Source organism: Lutjanus erythropterus, chromosome 2, assembly GCF_056507025.1.
Source record: "Lutjanus erythropterus isolate fLutEry1 chromosome 2, fLutEry1.hap2, whole genome shotgun sequence".
Classification (NCBI taxonomy): domain Eukaryota; kingdom Metazoa; phylum Chordata; class Actinopteri; order Lutjaniformes; family Lutjanidae; genus Lutjanus; species Lutjanus erythropterus.
The window spans coordinates 10,576,520-10,588,862 of NC_139318.1; the positions used below are offsets into that span (position 1 = coordinate 10,576,520).

A 12,343-nucleotide genomic window follows, 5' to 3' on the forward strand; every position below is an offset into this window, starting at 1 on the left:
GTATTTGCATACAGAATGGAAACATTTATTTGGATCCTCTAAAGCTACCAGGCTAACAGCCATGCTATCTGTCGCACACAAGTGTCATGTAACATGAGATGTTTCGTAATATTTTATGTCTATAATGCATTATAATGCATTATAAGCATACCTAGAATACATTATTCTGTGGCAATAGCAATGTATAATTATAGTTATAAGCACTAAGGGATATTCATGATGCTTTATAGCAAAAATCATAACACATATTATAAAGCATTTCATATAATGACTTATAAGGTCAAGTATCAAAATGTTTTGTATTTCTCATAGTTGTAATACACTATAACCATTTTATAATGCATTATAATGTGATTAGAAGTTACGCTAAGTGGAGTTTGGGTGGTAATGAAGTAATGAAATTCCTGAGGTATAGGCAGTACATTACAAGCTGGTTCTTATACCGATAATTATACATTGCTATAAGCACTGTATAGTTCATTATAAGTATGTTTATAGCATTATAACGCACTATACACATGGATGTCACAATGTGTTATATTGTTGAATATTTTTGAGTTATTATAACTATAAGTATACATTGCTAAAAGCACAGTATTATGTGGTATAAGTATGTTTATAAAGGGTTACAATGCATTATAAACATGGACGCCTGATATGTTATAGTTATTGTTGAATATTTAGGAGTTCTTGTAGCTATAATTATACATTGTTATACAAGTACAGTATAACACATTATAATTGTGTTTATAGTACATTATAATGCATCATGTGGCATCACAGAAAGTATTACCAGATATTTCTTTGTCAGAAGTCTTTGTTGTCCTATTTTCCACCTTGTTTAACACAGCACACCTACAACATCCTCTCACGACTTTACAAAAGAACCTTGCAAAATGCTCCTTAGTTTCCTTTGTCTTTTGAAATTGTTGCATTTTGATTCATATTCTCAGCTTAAGCCTCTTACTGAGCATGCACATAACCCACCTAGGTGGGTAATTATCTCAACCAGGAGTTGTTCTATTCCCTAAAATCTCAATGTGGGAGTGTGTGATGGGCTCGGTTTTCCCAACCGGGCGAAGCAGCGTGTGCTTGTTTATCCTCACCCTACGTTCTCCGCACCCCCACTGTTCTAAATGGCAATATTACAGCCTTGTGCTGTTTGAAATGGAGACAATTATCTGTTTAGGCATTACAAGATGGGCATTATATTACAAGGAGAAAAGGCGTACAGCTGCTATCAGGATCCCGTTGTTGCCTTTTCTCTCCAATACAAATTTTCCGTCATTAAAATGATGGAACATTTATCTAAATGGATGTTATGCGTTGGGTAAACTCATTTAGCTCCCGGGGCTCTTTCAGGTGATGGGAATTAATGATGTTTAGTAGTTTGAAACTGAAAATATCTGTCATTTGTCACCACTCGCCATTGATTTACGATTCCATTGATGATATGTTAATTGAAGTGTAATGAATCACAATAATAGGGTAGTTGTGTGGGAATGGTCCATTTTCGATGATTGTTCAACCCTCGGTAGAGTTCAGAGCGAGCTGCATGTTGACTTGCGTTTTCAACGAGGGCATTTAACACAATTAATGCTGAAACTGGGCATGTTGGACCGGTGTGTTTTTTATCTATGCTCAGTCTGCTTTAGATAAACACTCGCACACAAACGCCTGGCCGCAGTTTTGACTGCCAAATGTAAACGGCAAAAAAAAAGAACGGTGGGAGAGGGAGTTGGAGCTCTTTTTTTTCCCCTCTTTCGTATTTGGATATGCTTTAATGCTTTTATTCAAATGCACCTGAGATATTGCCCCACAGTCACTTCTCAGTTTACCATAAAAATAAGATTTTGTTTCCTTCTCTCCTTTTTTTTTCATCCTTTCCTTGCCTGGGTTGAGTGCTCAGTTAGGGAAAGCTGTGTGCATGCAGATCAGGGCTGCCCAGAGGGAGTTGAGTCAGGGCAAGAGGAGCAGGTACAGGTACGCTGTGTTTGCCACCAGCGGGGGGAGCAAGACGGGCCTCTTACTGTCAGCAATATAATAAGTTTTTGTCTTGCAAATAAACCATTGACTCGCATCAGACAGCCCCATTGTTCATTTGTTATCATCAGTGGGTGTAGTTGTAGTTAACAGACAGATGGAAATGTGTGTGACGGTGACAATAGTAGGTGTCTTGAGCTGACATGGTGGCTGTGCGTCCGTAAAGGCAAAGGAAGGTACGCTGACTGCTGCAGCTACATACAAAGGAGAGCAAACAGCACAGGAATGCTGAGAATTGATCTCTATCTGATGATTCCTCAGGACAAGACTGTAATTCTAATCAATAGCAACTGGTGGGTAACTTGTTATTGGTTTACACCCATGTACTCTGTGTGTTGCCTTCTGGTGCTGATGACATGCATTATTATGGTGTGCAGTGGTAATTATTTCATAATTCTGCATCTTGTGTCCGCAGGGCGAGGAGGAGGCTGTTTCACCACCGCTGGAACTGAAGATTGCTTTAAATAAGCAAGTCATTGTAGAAGGTAAACACACAATCATTCACCAGACTTCCAGCCCCCTGCATGTGTGTGTGTGTGTGAATGCCGTATTGAATTGGCTTAATAATTAACTGAATGCGGTGTGGTTGTCTTGTTTGTGTACTGCATTTTGAGCGTGTGTATGTGCAGGGGGCCTCGACAGGTGCACTCTGTCAGTGGTTTGAGATGCTGCCGATTTGAGACTAGCCTGGTGAGTTCCCCTGAAAGTCAAAATGGAGTTAAGTAAGAAGTCTGTTTTTTTGTGATTTAGCTTTATGCTGCGCTGTTGAAGAACTTAACTCTGCTCATTGTGGAGATATCCGTCTGTTTGTGCATGTTGACATTTGCAGGAAAAGCTGAAATATGGTAATGCCGTGTTTACCAAACAAGGGGGTGGTGATGGTGGTGAGGGGGGTTACTGCACTCAGTCTCGCTATCGTTGGCATCTCAGCCATTCTGCTGGATATCTCATGTTTGTTCCTCACGCCCGCCGTCTCCCTATCTGAGGAGGTTTGGGGCCCCCAGGATGTGAACTTTTGGCTGGAGCGATCCGGTGAGGTGGAGTATAGGACTGTGGGGAAGTTTGTGCGTCTGTGTGTGTATTTGTGTGTTGGGGGGTGGAGTGTTAACACTTCAGGAGCTCAGGGCTTCAGAGGAGGAGTGTGTCTGTTTTCTGTCTTGTGCAGCTTCAGCCTTGCCGCCATCTCTTTCTCTCATTCTCTTTTTTTTTTTTTGTCTGTCTCTATCATTTTTTCTCACTCTCTCCTCCATTAACATGTTGTGACTTGTATGTAGACAGCTGGGACATATGCAGTAATGTACCACATAACCACTGTACATCTGAGCACTGCTTTCTCAGTTTAAGGCTATGACAGAGCAACAAGGCTACTCTAAGCAATGTCATATGTGAAGTGTATCTCAGGCACTACCAGTATTATTTTTGGGGATTGTAATGGAGACTTTAGTAAAATTAGGAATGACGGCACTCTTAGTCTCATTGCTTTTCTTTTGGAAATATCTTTGTTTTCATAGAATCATTTCAATATCCTTATTTGCATGAAGTTATGCTAATAGTTGGTATTTTGTTTTTATGTTAAGTTAAAACAAAATGCAAATTTTTTCAACAGTTTCTTGCCACAAAAATTATCAAGTGGTAAAGTGCACTGAATATATTTCTTTAAACAGCTTTTTAGAAAAGGTGAATCCTGCAACTCTCCATTTACTCCAGAAGAGATTCTCAAAGACAAACAGCTTAGTATTGTGTACTTGTACAAGAAAAAATTAATAAATTCATCCTGGGCTGATTTTGAACAGAAAGACATCACTGACACACTCTGGCTAGGTGATATACATAAAATCAAGTATCACAATAGTTTTGACCAAATACCCGCTGATTCTGATTTTGTCCAATTCCAATTTTTTTTCTTTCCAAGAGCTATAACCACCAGAATACACAACCATTTTTGTAACTCCGATGGTTACGATTCAATATGTTGCTGTCAATTGAGATACTGCAAACAAGATGACATGCTATTTTATTTAATTTCACTTTAGGAAAACTGTCATTGTATACAGAACACACAACCATATGCATAAAACTGCTATCTTGCGGTTGGGTTTTTGAGCATAACACAAAACACACCACTGCTACAAATCTTTCCATTCATCACAGTATCGTACATACAGTGCTTCTGAGAATCAATACAGCATCACAGAACATAATATCACTATACTCAAGTGTATCACTATTTTCTTACATCTTGAGTATGCTCATAATGAAATGCTGACTATTAAATAACTTTAGCATTTTCTCCAAAAATTCTTCAGGTTACTGGACAGAGATTTTCTGAGCAAATAGAATTCAAAAGAAAATGAATTGCAGTATATCCTGTTTTATCTCATGCTTCCACAAAAGACAAAAGAATGGAATTACTGTTACATTACTGTCTGTGTCACTGTGTGCATGATGTGAACCATTGTCTGGCACATGCATGTAAATTTGACCAGCACAGATCAGATATATCTGATTGAATCCGCTGTAACCGGTCATGGCCGGTCAAGCTGAGCTGAGTCACCGGCCGATTAATCAGTCCATCTACAGGCTGGGTTGCACCAACAACAATTCATTTTTAGCCTTCATTAATTAACTTTAATTTAGGTCAAATTTTTAAACTAGCTTAAATTTTTTTAAAAAGGTACACTTAAACCTCTCTTTAAATTTCTGTTTAGTTTTAACTCTAAACCTAGATTAAGTTTAATTTAAAATCCAATTCAAAATGTGATCGAGTATTAACTTCAAACTTACACTTGGGGAGGTTTAACTTTTTAAAATGACAGCCCCTTTTCTTATTACAATGGAAAAAAAAAAAAAATCAACAAAATGTGAAAGTTCCGTGTTCGAAATCTGGATTTCCGCAGTTTACATCTAGTTTTGCTAAACTCTGATTATTAACCCAGGATTAAATTGATCTTTGTTGGTGCTACACACTCTTAGTCTGGTAAATTCAGAAAAGTGCATCACTTTACTGTAATGCAGCCTTTAAAACAAGGACACTTACACCATATCATGTTCTAATGATATCCAAAGTCTGAGACAATATCTAGTCTTGTGTCACGATATGGATATATTTCCCAGCCAGATACATTATTCACATATTAAATGAACGGCTACCTGCACAGCCTCTCCATTGAGTTTGGAAAAAGCAAAAGCAGCCGTCATCATTACAGGATTCTCTTTATTGTAAGAGGGGTCCCTCATCACCACAATGGGTTAAACAGCCCGTCCTCCTCCTTTATTTGACTCAGACAATCACCCCCCAACATTTGGAAAACAGAGACTTGGGAGAAAATTGAAGTGGAGGATTGGTGTCGCTGCTGTTTATCTGGAGTGCATTCTCCGCATAGTGAGGAGGTCCTCTCCAGCAGGCCCCTCAGCGGCTGCCTACTCCAGATGTAAGATCAGCCCTGAAATCTTCCAAATGGTTGTGTAATTAATGTTAATGTGGCAAAATCAGCCTGATTATTGACACAACTTTCCAATGTGATTTTGATTGCATCACTAATGCTAAATCCCTGTGGCAGCTTAGGGGATTACTACGTCTTGGTGTTTAAAGCTCTTGTAAAGTGCAATGGACTCTAATACAGTGTGTGGAAGCATAGTGTTCATTTTTGCCTACATGGGGACCAAGCATGCTTTTTTTTATTGTTAATTGTTTGCAAATTAGGGAATTGAAATGTAGGGAGAGTCTAAAAGCAGTCTGACAGAAGTTTTGATTTAGATATGTCGAATACTTCATCATCATATGGTCATATCTATGTGATAGGGCTGCCTCTGCTGCCTGTTTGGCCAATTTATTCAGACCTGATGACATCCAACTTTCCAGAAACAGTGCCTCTGCTTAGAAGAATCCTCAGATGCCCCCCCAAAAAACATGCTTCTCTGTTTTGAGGGCTTCAAAATGTTATCGTCTCATGCCGGTCTTCATTTGAATTTCATGAATCCATGTAAGGGAGGGAAGAACACATCATGCAAACACTCGGTTTCTTGTAATTCTTCCTTTTTGCTGTAAAAGCTCTGGTTTATATTGCCTTAGTTTTAGCTGTTGAGGTTGCTTTGTTTAATCCACTTTTTATGGAAGTGTTGAGAATAAACAAGTGGATTCATGAGTTGGACCCGCAGAAAGGTCGTGTGCAGATTTATGCTGGGATGAAAATAGGGCCTCTGTAATAGTTCCCTTGACTGCATTTATTGCTTACTTTAAAAAAGTAATTTCTTTATATCAGCATCAAGCTGAAAATTGCCATGTATTAGTATTAGGCTTTGGTAAGCTTCTAATTCTGTGGCATTTACAGCCGGCTGTGTTTCCATGCATTTATAACACTTTGATTCTTAAGAGCTCCTTTAATCGCTTATGCCTAGCTTGGAACATAATAAACAACTCGCTGTAGCAAAAGTGCCACATGGGGGAGATTTCCAGCAAGAAAGTTAAATGCTTCTGTCGCTGGCAGTTTTGTTGCTGTGTTTTTCATGCACTGTAAGTACCGTAATCTACTCTCTGAGCTTGGCTGCTGTAGTTAAAAACAGTGACAGGCAGAATAGATGCAAGGCAGCGTGAAAATGAAAAATTATCGTCCCTACAAAGACGTCACAACGGGGACCGAGGCGGGGACGTAAGGCGGCGGCGTGCCTCTTGCCTTTTCCTGTTGATTGAGATCACAGGATGTGTCAAAGCCTTCTAAACACCGTCACCTGGCCACCGTGCGCTCACCCTATCTGATGCTCTGCTACCATGGCCGCATCAGCTGCTATCAGAACACACTCTGGCAGATCGCCCGCCTCCGTATTGTCAGGCTAAACAGGTTGCACAGTTAAATGCACGCCTCATGCTGAATACATTATGTCACACATTCTTATTTTCGCTTGCATCTCCTGCAACTTTCATGTGAATTATCTGCCGCTGTGAGGTAGAAAGAACAGCCCTGATAAATGTTATCACAGATGTGTTATCTTGAATCTACTTAAAATATCTTTTTTTGGGGTGGAAAGAAAGCATTTGGCAAGTTTCAATTTCTTTTTCTATCAGCATCAAACAGACATGTCTCCTTTTGGTCTGAAACGTATCGACGGATGTATAAACTCTGGTCGGCGAGGAGAGTGAGGAGCTTTGATAATGTCAGCCCTGCTACCAGGTGCAGACGGCTAACGTGACATAGTCTTTGTGTGAGATTGACTGAGGCGACAGGAGTAAGCAAATTCCAGCCGCAGATGAGTTGTCTTACAGCAAGATGAAAAGAAAATCACAAAAGTGAGAAAAAGGTGTCAGAGTGCTCTTTTTTTTTTTAGATGTGGCCTGGTGTCTCCGCTTCAGAAAAGATGAAATACAACTAATAACCTGGATTGATTTGTTGTCTTCTCAGAAAAATCACTATACAGAGGGTAACCGACACTCTTAGAAAGAAAGGGGCTAACTAGAACTATGAAGGGTTCTTCAGTTTGTCCCCATAGGAGAGCCCTTTTATAGAGGTTCCACTTGAAAGCTGTTCAGCGGGTTCTATAAAGGGTTATACTTAGAACCATCTGTGAAAGATGTAACCCAGAACCCATCAAGAGAATTTCTAAAGCTCTAGTACTTCCACACAGAACCCTTTCCGGGGGTTCCATCCAGAATCTTTCCACCATCTAAGGGTTTTATCTAGAACCCACCTAGGGGGGGCTATGGAGAGCCCTTTTATATTAGAAATGTTTTATTTAGAATTCACCCACGGGGTTCTCCTGAGAACCCTTTTTATAAGTTTTATATTTCACCCAGAACCCACCAAGATAAGTTTTAAAGGAGAGCCCTTCAATGGTGTAATGCTTCCACACAGAACCCACTCAGGGAGCTCTATCAAGAATCCTTTCATATTTAAAAATTATTTTATCTAGAATTCTCCTGGGGGGGTTCTACTGAGAACCCTTTTATGTTCCAAGAACCCAATTGGGAACCTTTTTATAATATGGTACAAAGACGACAAAAGAGTTCTTCATTGATTTCAACAATTCTTGACAAACCCTTTCTTCAAAAAATGGTTCTTCAGAAGAAAACAGTTCCGTGTAGAACCTTGGCCCTTTAGGCAGAACCCTTTTGGAACCCTCATTTCTAAGAGTGTAGGCCAGACTTTACTGCAAACAATATACTGAACTGTAACTGGAGGAATATCAAACATAACTTAATATGCACACTCTGTCCCTGCTCTCAAAATCAATATTCTACATTTATGTATTATGACACATTAAAAGGACGCTTGTTTATGGTTTCCAGAAGGTCTCTGACTATGTAAGGAAACTCAAAAAAGTTCCAGTGACTCTTATTTGGATAGTTCTGACTTTGTTGCAATCACTTCATGTCATGGTAAATATCACTTTGGCAGTCCTTTTGCTTTATCAGTTTATTTTAGAAAACAAATCCCTTTTAGGGATAAAGCACCTGGTGGGGCTACTTAATGGAATGGCTTCAGCCCTACGCAAATAAACAGCTTGCATTTTTTGGTGTGAGATTAGGAATGGGGCTGAGAGAGAGGGAGAGACAGGCAGACAGCGAGCTGGAGGTGGGTAAAAACCAAACAAATTAAGTCAACATGTGGAGAGGACAGAAGTGAAGGAGTTGCATGTCTACCTCTACTTTGTACTATAATTTTTTGTACATCTCTAGAAATGAATGTGAAAATTGGCACATTGTGAACTTTGAAGACTTTCCTTTTTCTCAGCTTCATGCTGAGGTAAAGCTCTTTTTTTCAATAGCTGACCAGTGAGTCAGCAGTAGGATATTATTCAAAAGGGCTGGAAAATATCTGAGTCTTTGTTTTCCAAACTTGCACGTACAAAAACATGAGGTTATGCCTTTTCTTAACCTGGAAAAGATAGCAGGGTAAACAGAGCCAACAAAAAGGGAGTGAAAGGGAAGGAGTGACCAGTGAAACTGGTGAAAGCAGAATGAGAGCTACATTTCTTTGAAATCGCTCAACATCCTGTTGAAATTAGTGAGAAATTGAGCCTCTTAAACCAGGCATATCAAATCATATCTCAGTTATTTCATTCAACAATGAGTTTGCCCATTGCTCTCGCTCACATTATATATTGTTAACAAGATTCCCATTCATTCCCTTGTTGGATCATCTGAATAATGGTAAAATATTTTAGACACTGAATCAGAATTAAAGATGCTACAATGTGAAACCTTTTTCTTGAGGCTACGGTCACATTGTAGCAGATAAATCTTAAAATTCTGTATGTGAGAATTATATAATCAACATTAGCATGGTGCTCAACCGCAATACTGGTTGAGCATCAACCGACATGTAACTGTTGAATCCAATATTAAAACCTTTAAATTGTTGTAAATCTGCATTGAATGCCCACTCAGATAAACAGTTCTTATTCATAAAGGCCTCGTCGGTGTGTCTCTGTGAAACATAGACGTTCAGTAACATAGGGGGCCACTGGCAGGGCTAAATTAGCTAGTAAACTTCATACACGCCACCTAGCTAGCGCTACTCAGTCACAATAGCTCTCTGTACTTCTTTCCACTTTCTCTGTACTTGGCCTTTTACTCCCTCACCCACATTTTTTTTTCTCTTGATTGTAAAGCTACATTATTTTATTCAATAAAGACTAAAGGAAGGTATGAGCTCCAAGATAACTAGCATGCTAACTGACATTTAGCACACTAGTTAGAACAGTCACTGAGTTCACAGTTTATTCAGAAGACATATTTGTACCATTTACTCCTGACTTTCTGTTAGCTGTACCTCTCTTGTTCAGCAGGTTACAGTCGGACAGAGGAAATTTAAGTAAAAGTGAACAGTGCAACACAGCTAATAAGCTAATGACAGACATTTTGGGTTCTCCATTTTTTGTTCACTTAAAGGTCCAGTGCATAAGATTTTAGGGGATCTATTGGCAGAATGGTTTTCATTAGTGTGTAATAACCTGAAAATAAGACGCTGGCGACGATGTTGCACCACTGTGTTTCCGCTGTAGCCGAGAATAGACAAAGACAACGCTTGGTCTAGAGAGGGCGTTTTGTATTTTGTGTGAGTTTCGCGGACATGTTCTTGGAAGGTGAGGGTGAGGCGAGTTGTTGCAATCTGAAACCTCACTACTGTATGCCATTAAATTCTACATACTGGCCCTTTGAAGGTCAGGAATGTGAAAATGGTTTGGTGTTGGACAATGGCACAAATTCACTGGAGTCCACCAAAGGTGATTTAAACGCAGAAGGAATCTACTGATTGCAGTGATTTCCCTTGTAATGAATTGAGATTCCAGCCTAAATGCTGGTGTGACCGAGCCATAAAGCATGTCTCTGCCTATAGTTTTGAGTTTTTGTTTTCTTTTTTTTAGGTTAAGCTCTTGTTGCTGCTTGCTTAAGACAACACTGAATGTTTAGTTTTCTTAAAGTGAAATATCTGAAATATTGAGTAAAATTGTAGTAAAAGTAAAATTTTGACGGTATCCTATTAGTACCGGTGTCAAAACAGTGAAATAATACACAGCTTTACATTGTGCACCCTCTTACTTTCCATGATCACTTGTACTGTGTTTCAGTGTAGCCAAACGCAATATTTAGATGTTCTCACTGACATATTTTTCTTTTCATCAGAGAACTTAACAAATGTAAAATAGGGATTTTACTACTTTCCAAAGCAAAGCCGTTGTATTGATATTCATCCACTATGGAGAATGTTTTTAAAGACAGTTTGCGCCTGTGACAGACGATATAGGTGTAATTTCGTGTGGCGGGAAGGCCAAACTGGAGAGGCAAATATGCTTTTCAGAGTTAGCCGCCTTAGTGTGGACATGGCCTGGGAGGGACATGGAAAGCGAAAGGCTGTTTCTACCTAAATGTGGGTTTATTTATGTAATCAAATGAAAAAAGGTGGAGGCATTTTTTAAACTGATATTTATTTACAGTTTTCCTCTTTTTTTTCTGCTCTGGTTTTAGCCTTGGCCCCTGCGTTGTTTTCATAAACAAAGTCTCTCTGGCCGGCTAGAAAAAACACAGGGCTGCTCAGTGCACTGAAAACAGGAATGACAAACACCATTAGCTGAAAAATTTCCATCTCATTGCAACTATGTTATTGTTTACTTTACCATACACGTCCTAATATGGTTACCTCCCCGTCAAAGCGGGCCAGAGCAGAGCCGAGGGGCCCTCGCAGGGAGACGCTTTCAGCTGCCACTTAGACAATAAGAAACAAATGTCACAGCTCGGCAAAATAGCCCGGCTTTCACAGCCTTACAGTACTTGGCCTTCCACGCTGCTTGGCTCAGGCTCCCGTGTGATATTTATCTACTCTCCACTGTTAGATGCCCTCACAATGTACCCCCTCCCACCTCTCTCCTTCTCTGTCCCCTTCCCTTCTTGTCTTCTCTCCCCTTTCCTTCTGTCTGTCTTTGTCTGTATCTCTCCATCGATCTCTGTCCCTGTCCTCGGTGTTAGCTGTGTGTAGCTTGACTGATGGGCCTCTGTTTGCTGTGTTAAGTTATTTATCAGGGGGTGGGGTGATGTGTTTGGAGTGGCTGTTGCCCTCCTCCCTGTGGCCGAGCGGAGGCCGGTTCAGCTGCAGGTCACGCCCTGGCCCGAAGCCTACGCTGCGTTTGAACTGGAACCGTCTTGGCGACGCTTGTAGGCCCTTTATGATACTTGGATGAACTTAGAAAACCCTGGGATACTGCAGAGGAAATGTAGCATTCTGGAGGCTGTGGTTATTTTAGTTAAACTGTTCTGAAGTTTGCTGAAGCATCAGTTATAAAAATGTTTCTCACTGAAGTGAATAAAGTAGTTATTTAATCTACACTGAAAAAAAGGCAACATTAGATTTTTAGTTTTGAATCAAACTTAAACTTTTAAACTTAAAATTAATATAACCTTTTGTTGAGATATTTAATTTTCTTCTCTACATATATTTAAATCTTTGAGTTTTAGAACCTCCTACTCACCCCCAAAACTGTATTTCAAAAATTGTTCATTTATTGTTATTTGGGTACTTGAAAATTAAATGGTTGCAACTGAAAATATTAAATTATTAACCATTATTCACTTTTATTTTTGAAATACGATTTTTTTGGGTGGGTACTAAAACTAAAAGATTCAAGTTTATTTAAAGAGGAAAAGTAAATTATCTCAACAAAACATTATTAGTTGGTAAAGTTTTTCAAAACGTATGTAGAATCAGTTGGATTTATCCGAGCTGTTTGTAAATGCACCAGAAAGATGCTTGGGCATCAAATCCTGACTGAGAAAATAAGAAACGGTCTCTGCAGATACAGTCGCCACCAC

The 12,343-nt window shown here is 39.5% G+C and overlaps 1 protein-coding gene across 9 annotated transcripts in view; it reads left to right on the forward strand.

Annotated features, from left to right (window-relative positions):
• The window catches only part of foxp1b (forkhead box P1b), a 237,443-nt gene that overhangs the window by 81,777 nt on the left and 143,323 nt on the right, over positions 1–12,343 (forward strand). For all 9 annotated transcript variants that reach the window (XM_084727703.1, XM_084727728.1, XM_084727700.1 and 6 more), the window contains one exon: positions 2,459–2,528. The gene's annotated coding sequence lies outside the window, so the exon portion shown is untranslated. The remainder of the gene's footprint in view (positions 1–2,458; positions 2,529–12,343) is intronic.